Here is a 6721-nt window from a genome sequence, read left to right as displayed (position 1 = left end):
AAAAATTACTTGGAAATCTATGTTGATGTAAAACTACACTAACTTATTATTAGTAATAAACTTAAATAAAACATCATAAGTTAACTGTATTATTCAAATAAAAGACTTTTGACATTAGTCTTTAATTCTAATCTGGGTAATGAATAAACAAGTTTATTGTTCAATCATCAATATTGAACATCAATTATATCATTAACTTTTAATGTAAACATGGTTTTTTCTTATCTTGTATAATTTTGTATGCCTATGCAGGTACTTTAAATTTTTTAATTATTTTTATATTTAGAATATTAGGCTAAAAAGAGATTAATAGGTTAAAAACATATCTTCATATAGTAAAAGTTTTAGAAAAATAAAGGCTTTAACTTATAATTTAAATCAATTACATATAAATCAATAAAATCAATTACATATGTTAAAGTTGTTGAGGTTAAAAAAAGTAATAATATATAAAATTTATACTGTTTGGATAATTATATTTTGAAAAACTACTAGCTTATCAAGGTAGTAAACTTTGGACAGACTTATCTACTAAGTTAAAAGACCAAGGCCATCTTGTAAAGTTCCAGGTTGAACTAAAGGATAATTTATTAAATGATCAACTAATTCAATGGAGTTTACATAAGATGAACAGTAACTTTTTATTTATTTATAAATAGTAGATTAATATTCATTTTTCATTTATATTAGGTATTTATACTTTTTTTGAGTATATTAGTTGGGTTTCTATAGCATTGGTCCAGCCTAGTTTGTAGAGAGTTGTTTTTTTTTTTCTGTTTGTAGTTTGTTAATGTGTTAGTAAACAATTTCATTTTATAGTCTACATTTTAGCTGTGTAAATAAAATTATAAGTCTCTAAATATATTTTTGCCAGTAAAACAAAGAAAGTTAAATACTTAAATCATGAGCTGAAATCACTGATAAAATTTAAAACTAGTAACAGGTTGACTTATTTTATGACTATTAGTGTTTTTTATTTTTTTTTTTTTTTTAATCTAGAAAAAGCTTATTTACTATTTTAAGTGTTTTTTGTTGTTGTTTACATTATTATTTTGGTATAGTTAAGCTCCTATATTTAGACTGTTGTTCAAGTTTGTAAAAACTGATGATTTTAGTAAAAAGGATATATTTATTTTATACTTTTTATCTAACTTAGCAATTTTTTTTTCTTCTCGGAAACAGCTTTATTTTACTTTTTTTTTTTTTTGAATATTGCAGCTTTATTTTATATACTTTTTTTTAATGTTATAGCTTTAGTTTATTTTTTGCTTATTTTTTACTAAGTTGAAATAAGTTGATAGTAAAGTCTAAATTTTTAAACATACCTTGAAGAAAAATTTCAAATTTATTTATAAAAAAAAAAATCTATTTATTTTTTTCTCTTCTTTAACTCATATAAAAGGTTAAATTATTTGCTAAAATGTTGAAAATTGTTAAAATAAAAGACGTTTCAAATAGAAACTTTACCTTTTGACGTAGAGTTCAATATAATTTATGTGTATATAATGTTAGAGATATGTGTGTTTTAAATATTTTTTTTTAGAAAAATGTTTATTGTTGTAAATTTTAATACTTTAATTTTTCATTTAATTTTTCGTTTTAGAGTTTAGATTTCGACTGTAAAGGTTTTTTTTCATTTGTAGCTCATTATAATTTTGATTAAGTTGGGTATGCAACTCGATGACCGAGAGGTCTTTTTGCGTATCCAGGTCCTTGAACCAAAAAATTTTTGAGCAATTTTTTGTTTTTGTTCAATAAACCACTACTGTTTTATAATTCTACAGGTCATGTCATCTATAACTGTAACCAAGTACACATAACAAACTTAAAGAGTTTAAATGAAACTATTGTTTATTTAAAATAAAAAAAATATTATTAAAACTTTGTAGACAATAATGTTAGTTCTTAAAAAGTATATGTAAATTGTTTTTATATCATAAATCCAGATCAATAAATAAAAAAAACAATTTATGAATGTTTTTCGTTTTTCTTTTTGTTTAAGTTTTAATGTTATCATTTTAAGTCTAAGTGGTATTACCTAATATTTAAAGTAAAAATGTTTTGTTTATTTTTTTTGTTTATGTTTATACCTATGTTTAAATTTGTTTAAACTTTAGTTTAAAAAAAAAAAAATTAAAATCACTATTTTTAGCATTTTGAACTAGTTTTCATTAAAAAAGAATTATATCATATGGTGTCTTTAGTAATTTCAAACATTTGCTTTTATATAAGCTTAGATAGTTATATAAATTTAATTTTTTATGAGTTTTGCTAAAAAAAGATTTAGTAGTGTAAACTTAATTGATATTTAACTATTATTTTTCATAGTAGCAAGATTATATTACATTTTAGACGTTGTATAACTCTGAAACTATTGAAATCGTTTGTTTTCAAACATATAATATAATAGTAGGTAACAGTAATATCTACAAAAAAACAAAAAAAAAAATGATAAAAGTTAATAAAAAAATTCAACTCGTGCGAAAGTGTCATCTTGCAAATTTTCACTTTGTGCATATTTGATAACTACCGCTTTTATTTACCTGATCTTAGCGCAGTGAACTCGTTGCGGCAAAGATCTTTCTGCTAAAGGCTTGCCTTTTATGATTTTCAACTTAACTTGTGTTGGTATTGTGAACTTGCTAAATTAAGCTGATACAAGTCGTCTTTCAAATGAATGTCTCTGGACAAAAAACTTTGTGTAGTTTAAAATTTTTTGCTCTCTTTCTTCTTTACTTAATGAACTTAATAGCCTAAACTGCTTGTTACTTAGATCAATCCAAATTTTTATCTTGTCAAACGCCCAATAATCAAGTTGACCAGCCAAATGCCACAATTGGCTTTTCTAAGTTTTTCTTGCTTCCTTAATATGTTATTATATAATTAAAATGTTTTTTGTTTAGTTTATTGTTATACTAATAAGCGTTTTCTGTGGAAATAGACAATGTAGTTGAGGTTCATAAAGTAAGTTTAATTAAGCTAAAATTAGCACAAGTTTACAACGTAAAGTTCATGAGTTAATGAAAATATATATTTTTTTAACTAAATGAAATATAATTTTAAAATAAAAAAAAAGGTCCTAAATAAATATAAGGGTAGTTTTAAAGCTTATACTTGATATTACAAAAAAAATCAGCAGTTTATGGGGCCATAAGATTTAAAAAGGGGGCACAAAGCCATAATTTTAAACGTACACTAGATATTCTTGAGTTGATGATGAACAGCATAAAACAAAGGGTCTTAGGTGTATTAAAGAGTAGTTTTTTTGAAAGTTCTTGTCAGAGGGGGCGTAGCTTTTATAACTTCTTAAAAGGGGGCCTTAGGAGAAAAAAAAATTGGGAAACCGTAGTTCAAAAAGTAAGTTTTAACTAACAAAGAAAAAAATTTGAAAAATTACTGTTACTGAAATCAATAACTTTTGTAAAACTAGTTTAAATTTCTTTTATGACTAAAAGCACAAATAATTCACAGTCACCTCTCGAGAATCTACGCTTTCGTTTAGTTACGCACTCTCGTTTAATTACGCATTTTAGAACTATCAAGAAATAAAAAAAAAAACTCTTAATATCGTAAATTTAGTGCAAAGTCACCAAAATTTCGCTAAAAATAAAATAAATAAATTTCATATAAGGTATGCAATTTTTGAGGAAATCAAGTTTTAATATCTATTAAAATGAAAATTAATCAACGCATTAAACAATAAAACTGATCTTTTGTTAACTAAGTTCGATCTTATAATTTTGATTGAGTTATATTATCTTTTAAGTGCAAAGCTATTTACAATGTATTAGTTAGCGCCAAAAAAAAGCTCTCATCTTAATTTAAGCGCGTAGTTAATATGTTACATTACTTTTTTATTTTATAGTAAGCATTTATGCTTAGCAAACAGTTTTAGAAGCTTATAAAATATTTTTTGTTTCCCTTTTCGAATAATATACACAATTGACTTTAGTATTTTTAACTAAATCAAGTCGTGACCTCACACTCCAAACAACAAGCAAAACCGAAAAACAAAGTCAAGCGCAATTTACAACTGTACAAAGTAGTACTTGTTAATAAAATATAAGAAACAGACAATACAAAAGGTATATTTGATACCTTTAGTTACGATCTCTCGTTTAGTTACGCACTTTTGCTGTTGACACAATGTGTGAAGATTCACGAGAGATGACTGTACTGAGAAAAATTAAAGAAATCTATTACTTAAACTTCATTTAAGTTTAAAACTACAATATAAGTGTAAACTTACACAAAAAATAGACTAGTACTTTTGAGTTATACAAAAAAATACTCTAGAAAAACTTAAAATAACGTCGCGGTTTCACGCGACTATGCCTGCCTGATGAGTCCTAATTAGGACGAAACCGGTCGTAGGTTGTCCCGGATGCTGTTGTTGATCTTGCGATAAAGTTCATTAATTAATATTGGTGGCGCGAAATATCTCAACTTAGTTTATGATGGCCGTAATAACTACTGGTTAAAACTGATCAAACGAGCACAGACTATAATCTCACATTAAGCTGACAATGTCTGAGACGTTGGGCTGTAAATTATTTAGCTGTGTCAATTTTTCCAATTTTACTCACAAACGGTCGCTTCAGTACTTTCTACTTAACCCCGCTTTGTTAGATCCCAACAGCGGTTTCTCGCAACAAAGCCTGTCTGATAAGTCCTAATTAGGACGAAACCGGTCGTAGAATTTCTCGGATGCTGTTGTTGTTAATCTTGCGGTACAATAGTTGTTACAGAATAACTTAGCTGAAGCAGATTTAGTAAATATATCAAACCAATTTAAGATTAGATATTATCAAAGTAAAAAGCTTATACAAGCAGAACTCTATTTGAATAAGCTTTTTATTTTGTTTGATAATCCGTTAAACGGAGAAACCTGGAAACTATTTAAGCAACAAATAAATCTTAGACACAATTACAAAGTATCATAATACATAAAAAGGTTTTTATAAAAATTGTTTTACTTGTATTACATTTTTGTACATTAAAAAAACATTATACGTGAATTTCGCATAGGCATAGCCAACGTATATTTTTGTTTGCAAAATTAAAATTTTTAAAACTAATCACAATAAAAGTATGTGTATATTTTTGAAAAAATTGCTGTAATTATTTTACCCATAAGAAGTTACCTATAACAATTCATACAGTTAGTCAAGTTAGATATTTTATTTGTTCACAATGAACTCATATTTGATGGTTTACTTTGGTTCACAACGACAACAGAAAGGTTTTTTTTTTTGTACACCAGGTCCTAGGACCAATTGCTTTGAGCTTTGTCGTTAAATAAAGATTCTCCTTTGTTTAAGATAATACTATTGTTGGCTTACCTTAAAATTGATTTTCTACATATAAACACCTCAAAGAGACCATAGAAAGCTTAAGCCATAAAATTTTGACTTTTACTTAATAATAAATATACAATGTAAAACTAAAAAAAGTAAAAAAATTATACAACTACGTTACAATATTATATAACTCCTAGCAGGGGCGTCTCGTGGGGTGTTGCACTGCAGCAATTGCACCACCTTAAAATTTTGTAAGAAAAAAATAAGTATCTATAAAGTTTTATTTATTTTTTGAAATAAAATCTCTTATAAAACTTTAATTTAGACAACAACCATTTTGCTCACTACACTACCGCAAACTCTTAGCTACCTGCCGCGAATGAACTCAAAAAAGCAAAGTTTCTTCAAGAGTTACCGCAAAATCAATATCTTAATATCTTGCGGTAAGTAAACTAAATTGAAAATTCCCTAAAACAGTACAGGCTTAAGTATTATTCCACAAGCTATTGTAAACAAAAAAATAAAACAAAGCTAAGCAGAGTAGAGGCAACTCAAGTAGAGGCGACTTGAGCAAGGGCAACTCGAGCACCGGCAACTCGAGCACTGGCAACTCGAGCACTGGCAACTCGAGCAGAGGCAACTCAAGCACCGGCAACTTAAGCATGGGCGACTCGGTAATTTTTTTTTTAATTTTTTGCACCACCTAAGAAAAATACCACGCAACGCCTTCGAGTTTTATGTTAAAAACTATCTGAAACATGCTACTAAAAATCGTGTTAATATCAAAGGAAAATATTATCACCAAAACTCTACATACAAGCTTATTGTATTTGGCGAACCGGTAATATTAAGAAGGCTATGTGAGCGTGATTGCGATTATGTATATGTCTTCTATATCTTCAAAAATTTTGGTGCATAAAATCGTACTTTTGTGAATATTTTGTAGTCGAGAATTTGAAAACTGTAGGAAAGTAGACAAATAAGTTTAGACTGCCAACCATAATAATAAGAGAAAATAACAAACATTTAATCCATGATTAATTATTTAACTTTATTAAGACTGGCAGAAAAGGTACTAAATACAAGTGTAATGGTGATATATAAGTAAACCCAGTTTTAATAATTACAAGTTGTTAGCATAAGAACTTAATTTTAGTAAATGCGTCACATCCTTATGGCAAATGTATAGTATGTGACCGAGGCAGAGAAGGGGAGAAGTTAAAAAATTGAACAAAAGAAATGATTTAAAAAAACATTTGTTTTTTAAACAAAAAATTTTTAAATGAATATACAAAAAAAAAGATAATAATTAAGTTGCTAAATCTTTGGAATTTGTGCAGCATTGTGTAACGAATGTGATAAGTATTATGTTGGCAGAAATTTACGCCCTTATTAAAAAGGTGGTGCTCTCATAGACATAG

The sequence above is a fragment of the Thalia democratica genome, chromosome 2 (genome assembly GCF_965202585.1).
Source record: "Thalia democratica chromosome 2, ktThaDemo2.hap1.1, whole genome shotgun sequence".
NCBI lineage: Eukaryota > Metazoa > Chordata > Thaliacea > Salpida > Salpidae > Thalia > Thalia democratica.
This window is presented reverse-complemented; position numbering follows the sequence as displayed.